Here is a 12,034-nt window from a genome sequence, read left to right as displayed (position 1 = left end):
TACCTTTTACAACCATAGCTTAGCTGGAAGGAGCCTGACTATGGTGTGACAATGCAGAGCAATCAGGTTTGTTATTTATTTTTTTGAGACAGTCTCACCTGCTCCCCAGGCTAGAGTGCCATAGCATCAGCCTAGCTCACAGCAACCTCAAACTCCTGGGTTGAAGCAATCCTCAGCTTCCCAAGTAGCTGGGATTACAGGTGTGTGCCACGGTGCCTGGCCCCAATGATATGTGTCTTTTCCTCATCACATAAAAACATGCATTTATGGTTCTATAGAAAACCCTTTTGACTCCACTCCATTCCCCTTAACGCCTACCTTTTCCTAAGGTATCCACTAGGCTCATTCCCAGATTTCCTCAGGTCCCTGCCCTCTGCATGTAAGATATTGTCCTGTGTCCTACTATAACATTAAGTGTTGAGAGAGTTTTGTTCACTCAAGTGAGAGTGAACGGTACTGAGAGGAAGGAGTGAGTGCCTAGGATGTTGTAGGTATTACATAAAAATTTGAATGAAAATGTATAGAATACTTGGAATTTTGTAGCCCCTCTCCTGTTGCCTGCCAAACACCTCGTAGAATAAGTTCTGCAAGGAAAAATGTTGGCTTAGACAGCCTGCAAGAAGTACTACTGTGGGTGGTGTGTGAAGCCGTCCTTAGTCCTGACAATGCTGAGGTTTTAATTGAGAAGATGAAATTATAATTAAAAATGTTAAATTCCCATAATCTTACTACCACGCAACCCTTTGGTATCAAGACGTGTTTCCAAGTTAATGGTATTCATAAGACTACATAAGAGTCCACCCGTGTTAGGATCTGGCTATGTTACACAGGCTTAAATGAAGTGGCTATTCATAGGTGCAATTATGATGCACTTTAGCCTCGAACTCTTGGCATAAAGCAATCCCCCCACCCACAGCATCCCAAGTAGCTGGACTACAGGTGCGTACCACTGTACCCACTTTCTTGCTAATTCTTGATAATGTGAAGAGTGTGGGCTTTGAACACTCCAGAGTGTTAGGCAGTTCTCTACCATTGATTATTATCCTGCATTCTCATCTATAAACTGGGAAAATGCCTACCTCAAAGAGATAATGGTAAGGCAGTGTATATAAAGTGCTTAGCCCAGGCCTGCACAGCACATAGAAGTACTTTTTTTTTCTGTTGGGCTGAATTTTGAGGGCCAGAGGACGAGACATTTTATGATTGGTAGTATATCCCTTTTCCCAAAAGATGATACCAGTTGGCTCTGCCAAATGTATGCTTTTCATACCAAATCCTGGGGACTGTAGATCTGCTTCTGTTTTTTATGGTGGTGATAGGATTAATGACTTGATTGTTCTCAGGGATTGTTGCCTATTTCACAGTGATCCTAATGAACCCTGACAACTTTAGCCATAGCAACAGAGGTGTAGCCCTTGGACCTTTGTCTCCATGATGGTGCTCTTGAGAATAAAGGACCAAACACTGCTGTTGGATCCCCTGTAGTTGTTATGGCTCCTGTCCTTTCTGACCTTTCCTGAATAAAATGATATTCCAGTCTGTAAAATCACTCCCCTTTCATTTAAATTTGGCTTCTGTTTAATTAACACAGTTGAAGCCATTGGAGGACCAGCTGATAAATATTAATGGATATGATACTAAATAACACCATTTTTGCTCGGCACAGTGGCTCAGGCCAGCACTTTGGGAAGCTAAGGGGGGACGATTGCTTGAGGCCAGGAGTTCAAGATCAGCCTGGGCAACATATGAGACAAAAAATAGACAAATTAGCTAGGTGTGGTAGTATGTGCCTATAGTCTCAGCTACTTGGGAGGCTGAAGCCAGAACATCTCTTTGAGCCTAGGAATTTGTAGCTGTGGTGAGCTACGATAACTACACTCCAGCCTGGGCAACAGAGCAAGACTCTGCCTCAAAAAACACCATTTTAATGGGCATCTTTTAAAATTGTATTCATCAGCTATCTTCATGAGCATAATAATTTACATAATAGGCAGCTAACACGGCCAAAGTGCTTACCATGTGCCCGGCCCTGTTGTGGGAATATATACACATGAGCACATATAATCATGTACCACATAATGGCATTTTGGTGAATGATAGGCTGCATATATGATGGTCCCATAAGACTTTAATGCAGCTGGGAAATTCCTATCACCTAGCAATGTTGCAGCTTAATGCAGTGTATTACCCACGTGATGCTGCTGGTGTAAACAAACCTGCACTGCCAAAGTATAGCACACAGGCTTCTGTGCCATATGTAATACCTGATAATGATAAAAGACTATGTCACTGGTTTATGTCCAAAGTCTGATGTTAAGTTCATGAACTTATCCTAGAAAAACTGCTACATACCTCACTGATGAATATCACTGTGGTCACTTTTGAAGTATTCCTTTTGGGAAGCAAGCTATGTACTCAGACCAGCACCTAGTCCACCCTTCAAAGCAGTTTTAGAACTTTTCTGGAAATGGCCATCAGAGTTCATATAATATTCTTGATGTCATGAATGTCATCAAAATGTCTTCCTTTCAGTATTTTCTTTATCTTTGGGTGAAGGAAAAAGTCATTGGGAGCCAGATCATGAGTTAACTTGTTTACTGGCTCAAAACTCCCTCAGTGCTTGTGTGAGCTGGTGCACAGTCATGAAGCAAGAGTTGTTTGGCCAAGATTTTCAGTTAAGATTTTCCTGTTTCTCTATAGATGTTTACTTGGTCTGCTAGGCTTCTCACAGTCAGCCATGTTATGCTGATTGTGTGAGGACTTTTTTTTTTTTGCAGTTTCTGGCAGGGGCTGGGTTTAAACCTGCCACCTCCGGCATATGGGGCCGGCGCCCCACTCCCTTGAGCCACAGGCGCTGCTCTGTGAGGACTTTCTTTGCCTTTCTGCGGTGTCAGCTATCACAAAAAGTATGCATGGACTTTTTTTTTTTTGGCTTATCAGCTTTTGTTGGTGTTTGTGTATTTAATGTGTGGTCCAAAACAACTCTTTTTTTTTTTTCAAAACAACTCTTTTTCTTCCAATGTTTAGCAGAGAAAAAGAAAGCTGGACATCCCTGCATAGGCTATACCATAAGGCTTGGGTGTGTAGTAGGCTACACCATCTAGAACTACAGGTACATTGTGTTGTTCACACAAGGACAAAGATGCTGTTAACTCATTTACTCTTCACAGTAACCCTTTGAAGTAGGTGTATTATTATCCCAATTTTACAGTTTGAGGAAATGGAGACACCACTTATGTAACTCATCTAAAGTCACTTGGGCTTCATTCAGAGTCTGCTCCCAACCATTCTGCTCTGCTGCCTCTCAGACAGTGTCACATGTTCAAAAGTAGTATCTGACTTCCTGTAGCAAAAGGCAGTTTCTGCCTCCCAGAAGCTTATAATTTAGTGGAAACATTGGGTAAGCAAACCACTAGTAAATATAATCTGGTAAAATCTGTAACGGAAGCAGCATTATGGGAAGGGCAGCTCTAATTCAGGTCAGGAAGGTGTCTTTGAGCAGGGGGACTTTTTGAGCTGAGCTACAAAGGATAACAAAGGGTTAGCCAGTTGGAGAAGGCAAAGAATTCGAGGTAGAGGCAACAACACAGTTTTTTTTGTACAGTTGATTCTATGTGGTTTGAGACTACAGCAGATTGCAGGAGGGGAGAAGTTGAGCTAGAGAGAAAGGGATCAGATTCTGGAGGGTCTGTGTGTCATGCCAAGGAGTCTGGATTTTATTCAGTGAGCAGTGAAAAACTGATGGTAGTAAAGGGGAAAGACTTGTAGAAAGTAAGCAGGGAGACTAGTTAGATAATTCCAAAAATCCAAGACACTCATGTAAAAGGCCTAACCTAAGGCAATGGGATGAACAGGGATTAGAACCAAAACATACCACAGAAAGGTTAATTTGACAGACAATTAGGAAGGAGTGGAGGATGTTGACATGGGCAACAAGTTGGGCAGAGGTGCCATTTCCTAAGATAAGAGATTCCTGAAGAAAAATGAAGACTAGGGGCTGGACATGGCAGCGCTCAACTGAAGTTCTTGTGGACATCCAAATGCACCTGTCAGGTGAGTGCCTGTATCTATTCCAAGTGTTCTTGGTGAAGAAGTGTGTTAGAGGTGAAGATCATGGAGCCAAGAGTGGAGTTAGGTCATCCAGGGAATGAGTACAGTGAAAGGGTAGAGAGATGCAGTCACCAAAGGAAAGGTGAAGAGTGCATAGAGGTGGGCCAGGAAAGTCTCCTCACAAGAGGAATTTTGAGGAAGAGTCTTATAACAGGGTAAAGGGAAGGTTTGCATCGTGCCTCTAAATCCAGTTGGCACTACCTTAGGCATATTATTTGGTCTTAATTTCCCAGTCTTGGAACATGGGATGATTCTCTGCTCCTGGGGGATTACTGAGTGGGGTGAATAATAAGATAATGCAATCTGTATAAACAACTTATAAAAGCACCCAGAAAAAGGTAAGCATATAGGTGTATCCCTTTCTGCTGCAGAAGTGAAGTACAATTAAGAAAACAAAGATAGATGCTGGACGGATTGTTGCTTTTTACTATTATTTCCCACACCGCAGCTCCAAGCTCCACAATTTTTTTTTTGAGACAGAGTCATACTTCATTGCCCTCAGTAAAGTGCCATGACATCCATAGCTCACAGCAACCCCAAACTCTTACAGGCTCAAGCAATACTCTTGCCTGTGCCTCCCAAGAAGCTGGGCTATAGGTGCCTGCCACAACGGCTGGCTATTGTTTAGGGTCTCACTCTTGCTGGGGCTGGTCTTCGACTCCTGAGCTCAACTAATCCACCCACCTTGGCCTGCAAAAGTGCTAGGATTACAAGAGTACAGGCATGAGCCACCACACCAGGCCCAAGCTCCACATTCATTTTTAGTTGGCCAAGTCACACATTCATTTTTAAAACATTTATGGGCAAGGATGAAAGAAAGGCGTCTGGCCTTACTCAACATATACCTATAATAAAAGATGAACACAAATTACATTTCAGCACCTCTTATAATTGCAGAAGTTAAATGTAACTTGACTATAACAATTGTAATACAAATTTTTCCTTTCTTAATATGTATATACATTTTTTTTGGCACCCTCCATAGTTTGGACAGGAACTCATTTCAACACAAATTCCATACTCTTAACTCGGACCCCTAAAGTAGAGCAAGCTACTTAATCTCGAGGTCTCATTGTGTTCTATCTACTGACACATAACAGATCACTCTGAAACGTATTGGCTTAAAACAATAATCAGTTTATTGTCATCCCTCACAGTGCCGGGCTTTAACTGGGGTTAGCAAGGCAGTTCTTACTCATTTCTCAGTCAGATGGGCTGGTCATCTCGAAGCCTTCCTCACTCATATGTCTGATAGTTGATACTGCTGTCAGCTGAACATGTATGCGGGGCCTCTCGATGTGGCCTGGACTGCTTCACAGCATGGTGGCTGGGTCCCAAGAAACAAGAAGTAGAAGCTGCTAGTTCTTCAGTCCTAGACAGGGTGGCATAGCATCACCACCACCACATGCTATTGATCAGAGTTCAGATAAAGGAATTATGCTTTAAAACCTTCCTATCTATGAACTATACAACAGGCATAACCATAGAAGCAACCCCTGTTGTTTTTGTCAGCCAAGCCTTGTCTTACTTTTGGGGATTCTCTCTTCTCCCCTTCTACCCTCGCAGGCACTATGGCTACGCTATACAACCATTTAGAATTTGCTGGAGAACCTGATGGCAGATTTTTTTTTTTTTTTTGCAGTTTTTGGCTGGGGCTGGGGCCTGAACCCGCCACCTCCAGCATATGGGGCCGGCGCTCCACCCCTTTGAGCCACAGGCACCGCCCCTGATGGCAACTTTTGAGTTCAAATCTCCGTGTCTAAACACAGCTACCCCCAACCCGACTAAACAATTCACGAGCCAGTAAACTTCCTCCTGCTGAAGCAGATTTAAATTTCTATAACTTGAAACTGAAATCCTCACTATTATCTACTAAGGGTGGTTGTGGAGATTAAGCGTCAAATGTGTCTTTCGGCAGCAGGTGTTCAGGAAGTGCTTTATTATTATTAAATAATGTTATTAACAAGAATTTGGCTACAGGTAAGATTCTGATTTGCCAAAGACCCCAGTGAATCGATCCAACTGGGATTCAAACCCAGATGTCTGGCTCAGACTCTTTTGCCCTGCTTTGCCTTCTTTATTTCTGTGGTCTTGTCAGACAGGCCCACTGCATATAATGTCCTCCTTAGGGGACAGGATGTGAGCACATGGGTCATCCTGGCCAGGTTTTAGCAAATAACCTGATACATACCCACTCACATTTAAATTCCTTGCCCATAAGAAACATCACCAACTGTCATGTATTTCCAAGTAGCCTAAAAATTGTTCCAAATCCTCAAGAAAGTCTTCAGGCAGCCACTACTAATGTTCTGTGTTTCCAAGTGAAATGAGGCATAAAGTAGATTAAAAACAATGTATGACTGTATTTGGAAGCTCCTCCTATTAGGAATTACTTGGACTTAGCCTCAGATTTGCGTTGGCCAATGGAACCTTACAAATAAGACATAAGCAGGATTTTGAAAAGCACTTGTGTACTGGAGATAGTCCTGTCTTGCTGTTCTTGGAACCCAATTATGACATGAACAATCTGGGTCAGCCTGCTAGGTGCTGAGAACATGCAGCCCAGTTGTCATATGGATGAGGCCCTTTAAGACCAAGTAGCCTTCAGCTCACTTCAGATACAGGAGAGCCCAGATAAGGAAAGAACCACCAACCTGAGCATACCCCAAACTGCCAAGTCACAGTATGTGGAGCTAATAAATGCTTATTGAAACTATTAAATTTGAAGTCGGTTTATTATACAACAGTCAGTAACTGATACAAGGCCCACTTACTATCTCTGATCTAGATCAGCCTCTCATTTTACAGCTGAGCAAACAGATGTAGCAAGCAAAGACTTGCCTAGAGTCACCAACCTGGCTGGCAGCAATAAAGGAGAAAGCACCAGGCCTCTGAGATTATAATCCAGTAAACCCCACTGGCTGCTATATTCCTTTAAGAAGGCTGTTAAGAATCAAAAATGAGGGAGGTTTTGGTGAAGGGAGGGTAATGGGTGAGGCCAGACCTACGGTGCATCTTCAAATGGGTAGAGGCGAAACTTACTAAATGCAGAATACAAATGCCTTCATATAGTAACCAAGAAAATGCCATGAAGGCTATGTTGAACAGTTTGATGAGAATATTTCAGATTGTATATGAAACCCACACATTGTACCCCTTGATTGCACCAATGTACACAGCTATGATTTAACAATAAAAAAAAAAAAAAAAAAAAAAACAGAATCAAAAATGAAACTTTAAATCTTGGAAACATTCGGAGGCAATTGGCCCTTTGGGTAAAATCTGGTATCACATTTCTTCACCATCTCCTTTTATTAAGAATTTTCAGACTCCGGCGGCGCCTGTGGCTCAAGGAGTAGGGCGCCGGTCCCATATGCTGGAGGTGGTGGGTTCAAACACAGCCCCGGCCAAAAACCGAAAAAAAAAAAAAAAAAAAAAAAAAGAATTTTCAGACTCGGCACCCGTAGCTCAAGCAGCTAAGGCACCAGCCACATACACCAGAGCTGGTGGGTTCAAATCCAGCCCAGGCCTGCCAAAAAACAACAGTGACAACTATAACCAAAACATAGCTGGGCATTGTGGCGGATGCCTGTAGTCCCAGCTACTCGGGAGGCCGAGGCAAGAGAATCGCTTAAGCCCAGGAGTTGGAGGTTGCTGTGAGCTATTGACACCACAGCACTCTACCAGGGCAAAAAAAAAAAAGAATTTTGAGAGGTTAGACAGAAAAATAACTGTTGACCAGCATAATGGGGGATGTCTTTGTTGCCTCTAGATCCAGAGGAGAAAAGCATGGATAGGTATACAGGGCTTTGGATGCCAACATCCCAGTCAGCGGGCAAGTTGTGAGCTTTCACAGAAACTGAAGTAGTCCAGGGGTTTCTTTGGGGTGCCAGGATGGGACTCCAATTCTCCGTTTAGTACGTGCCCTGATCAGGCAGGGCCTTATGGGCAAGAACAGATGCCTCCTGCCCTTGAAGGTGTCCTCCCTGCTCTTCTCATGGCCCTCCTAGCTTGGCATACCAAGGAAGCCCATGGTCACTAGTGGTCTACCTGCTCCTAAACTCTCAAAGGTTAGCTGACATCAGGCTGTGGAGACACAGGGACACAGTGCCTAGAGCTATATGCGTTTAGTGTGGGGTTCACTAGGCTCCAAACTCCTTCTTTGGGTTTTGCCCAAGTTTCATTCCAGGACAACTATTTCCCATTTGTACAGATGGGACAGTAAGATCCAAGAACAGCCAGCCTGAGCAAAAGCAAGACCCCTATCTCTAAAAATAGCCAGGCATGGTGGCGGGTGCCTGTAGTCTCAGCTATTTGGAGTCCCAACTCACTTGAGCCCAAGAGTTTGAGGTTGCCGTGAGCTATGACACCATGGCACTCACTCTACCCAGGGTGACAAAGTGAGACTCTGTCTGGGGGGAAAAAAAAAAAAAAAAAATCCAAGAACAGTTGTGATCCGCCCCATTTACAAGTGGGTCTGTAGAGGGACCCCTAGCCTTCTGGGATTGGAGGAGTGTGTTCCAGTGAGGGTGCTTTAGGGAGATGGGGTACTCCCTCTGGACCTAGCCTCTTTCACTGTACACCTTTTTTATCTCTCCAGATTGAAGTCTCTTGATGCCCAGTTTCAAAGGGCCTATTTCAACCCCACACCTGAATCTCTCAGTCTGAAAGACTCACCTTCTTCCATGAGGCTCTTCACAAACCCCAACTTGCCCCATTGCTCCTGCCTAAGGCCCCTTGGCAGACAAACATAAAGGAATGGTGAGCACACTGGGCAGCTAATACTAAGGAGCAGAAATATTGCTCCAAATTACACCAAGGCAATGGCCAAGCAATGACTGGGGCCTTTGGCTCAGGTCTAAGGCCACAACTCTGGCTGCCTTGGGGTTAGCCTAGTCAGGCCCCTGCAGAACTTAGGAAAATCTAAGCCTAGCACCTCTCTGGGGCTTCAGACTGCTGGCCTGCCAATGATAGTAGGCAAGAGGTCTGCCCAGAGAGAGGATAAGAGACAACAAAGATGCCCCAGAGCACTCCAACCTCCACCTAAAACCTGGAGCTGAAGCCCAGGGAGAAGCTTTGGTGAAGGCTTTGCTACAGAACTGGTGACTTGAAACTAGGAATTTTCAATAAGAAATCCAGCAGGCCTGCAAACTTTTGAGGAACATGTAAAGATGGAGGGAAAGAACCCAACCCCCCTTCTGTTGATGAGGTTCAATTCCCTGTTTGGGGGGAAGGCTGCCCAGAGGGAGGGAGGAGCAGTTGCTGAAGAGCTGTCAGCTGGTCTGGAAGACTTCTCATAGGTGTTTTCAAGTAGAGCTACAGCTTCATGATATTTCCCAGGTGGAGAAAGTAGCAAGGGGAACAGAGATGTAAGTTCCAGGCCTCTGGATGTACCCTCTCACAGCGTCACACCAATGAGACCAGCATATGTGGCCACATTTATTATCTCCCAGCTCCCCTGGAACAGGTACTTATAACCCAAGAGTTACTCCAACAGTTGATTCTCTTTTGGGAAACTGAACATGAAGAATATTTATCAATTCATTATGGAGAATATAGGGAAGAGAGAGAGTTGGAAAGACATGATGGGCCATGCAGAAGCTGTGAAGAAGCGGAAGATAGAAGGAACCTGGATAGTTGTTCAAGTGCAAGCAAATGTTTAGATAAGTGGAAGCAGGGGCAGACAGTCCCTCTGAATCCTGAGGCAAACTTCCTACTGCTTGATGCTTGAGGTCACCAGGTGTGTGTGTGTGTGTGTGTGTGTGTGTTGGGGGGGTGGGGCACTCTATTCCTTGCTACTCAAACTGCCCAGATTGTGAAGAACTTGGATATTTGTGAGGCTAAGGTACAGGGTCTGTATGTGGCCAGTAAGAAGGGTGGAGGGAGGAGACTGAAGAAGCGAGAGCAAGCAGGATCTTGGACCTCACACTCAGGAGGTAGATTTGTTCAGATCAGTAAAGAGATTTTACACACGGAAGGGATATGTTTCAGAAAGAACACTGTGGTCATGGTGGAGGTGGTGATGGTGGCTGCTGGGGAATGACATAGGGGAGAAGCTAGAGACTAAGAGGCTGGTGAGAGGACAAAGTGAAAACCAGGAAAAGAAAAGGTGGAGGAAGTGGTGGATTTCCAGAAATCATTTTAAGAGAGGGAAAAACAGACTTAATGAGAAGCTAAGAAAAGAGATGAGGCCTCAACTTTCTACTGATGACCAAGTGGGCATAAACTGTTTTGACATTTCAGCCAGCAAGGTGCTCCTGGGCACCAACACATCTGAGCCTCCCAATAGCTCTACTGGAAATTTCTATCACCATTTTAGTTGAGGGAACTAAGGCCGAAATGGATCAGTATTAGGTACCCTAGACAATGTTCCCTGGTACGAAGGAATGAAGGAGGTGAAGACAGAAAGAGTATAGCAGACCAGCTTTCTAGTCAGCAGAAGGGCCAGGATACCTTTGTGAAAAAACACAAACCATCCTGTTATCAGAGCAGGTTAGGATCCAATCTCTTTATTGTCAGGGTCCCTCCCTGTGGGCCCCTCCTCCAAATCTATAGAAAAACCCCAAGCTTAGGAGTGTCCTGGGGAGGCAGAGTGTGGGGAAACCCCTGTGCTCTGCCCTCTGAACTGGACAGGGCAGACAGGGAGAGTTGCACAGGAAAGGGGTCGGCGGGAAACTCCACCTGCAGAGGTTGTGGCACTGGCTGAGATGCGTGGGGGAGGAGGTGCCTGCTGCCAGCTCTCCTCTGGTACCCGCTGGGGAGCGGCATCCAGGGTAGGTGCCCAGCTTGAGGCCTGGGGCAGTGATGCATTTCTCCTGTTGGTGGCCATTGCTCCTGTCAGGCTGAGAAAGAGAGAGACAAAGGAGACTAAGACTGAGAAAAGAGACCCCAGTGCTCCTGGTGATGGGTACAGGGAAGAGGAAAGAATGGGATGACGTCTGCACATACACAGAGCTGTACCTACACTCTGGCTCTGGCCTCACAATCTTCTGGCCATGTAAACTTGCTCCAAGTTTCACCCCCTTCCTGAGCCTCCACTTCCTCACCAGAGTCTCAGTAACTCACCTATGAACTAGCTTAATAAGATAAAACTTAAGCCTCCCAGTTTAGGTCATGAAGTCCAGGAGGAGAAAATACACATGCAGACTTTTCTAAACTTAACTATCTGGAAGCTCTTTTCGGGGGGTGGGAGCATTTTATAGCATGAAAGTGTCCCATATCAAGACACCTCCCTGGACCTTCCTCTACCCAAGTCTGTATTACTCGAACATGACCCTGAGGGAATAGGTCAGAGAGTAGGCAAGGCTAGGTATGGCCTGGGTTCCCTCGGGGGAGGGCAGAGTAGGGTGGCAAACTGTGGCCTGAGAATGGGCTTTGAAGCCACACACTACTGGGTTCAAATTTAGGCTCTATCACTTACTACCTTGGGATCTTGTGAAACATTTGGTACCTCCCCATACTGCTAAGTACCTCGCACAATCCTAACCTTGTGGAGTTGAAAGAGAAATCAAATAAATGAAAGTCCAGCTTCCTCCCCCAGAAAACGATCAAGTCCAAGCCCCTAAGTCTAGCACATAAGGCCTTTCATAATCGTCACCCTCTGGTGATGAGCAGAGTCTCCTCCCTACTGAGCATAGCTGGGGTCGCAGCTGCAGGAAGCTCATGGTCTCACCACATACTGGGGACTACTGCAGCTCTGTCCTTCTGCTAAGCCTATTCCCTGGGTATGGAATGCTTCTCCTTCAACAAAGAGCAGGCTCAGCTACACATAATCTTTTCTACCACCTGGGCTCCTGCTCATGCTGAGTGGTAATAGTATGTTTCTTCCTCCACCAGAGTAGGAGCTCCTCCAGGGTAGAGACAGGTGGCATGGCTTGCAGTATGCTGAGGAACCGCAGCCAGGCAGGCCCTGCTAGCCCATCCA

General features: G+C 45.1%; 1 protein-coding gene across 9 annotated transcripts in view; it reads right to left on the bottom strand.

Annotated features, from left to right (window-relative positions):
* Positions 1-5,232: 5,232 nt before the first annotated feature.
* The window catches only part of RALY (RALY heterogeneous nuclear ribonucleoprotein), a 103,867-nt gene continuing 97,065 nt past the window's right edge, over positions 5,233-12,034 (bottom strand). For 8 of the 9 annotated variants that reach the window (XM_053573642.1, XM_053573645.1, XM_053573649.1 and 5 more), the window contains one exon: positions 10,607-10,952. The gene's annotated coding sequence lies outside the window, so the exon portion shown is untranslated. Of the gene's footprint in view, positions 5,438-10,606; positions 10,953-12,034 lie in introns of those variants that run through there. The other variant, XR_008376462.1, reaches the window with a different exon arrangement.

Source organism: Nycticebus coucang, chromosome 21 (genome assembly GCF_027406575.1).
Source record: "Nycticebus coucang isolate mNycCou1 chromosome 21, mNycCou1.pri, whole genome shotgun sequence".
Lineage (NCBI taxonomy): Eukaryota > Metazoa > Chordata > Mammalia > Primates > Lorisidae > Nycticebus > Nycticebus coucang.
This window is presented reverse-complemented; position numbering and strand designations above follow the sequence as displayed.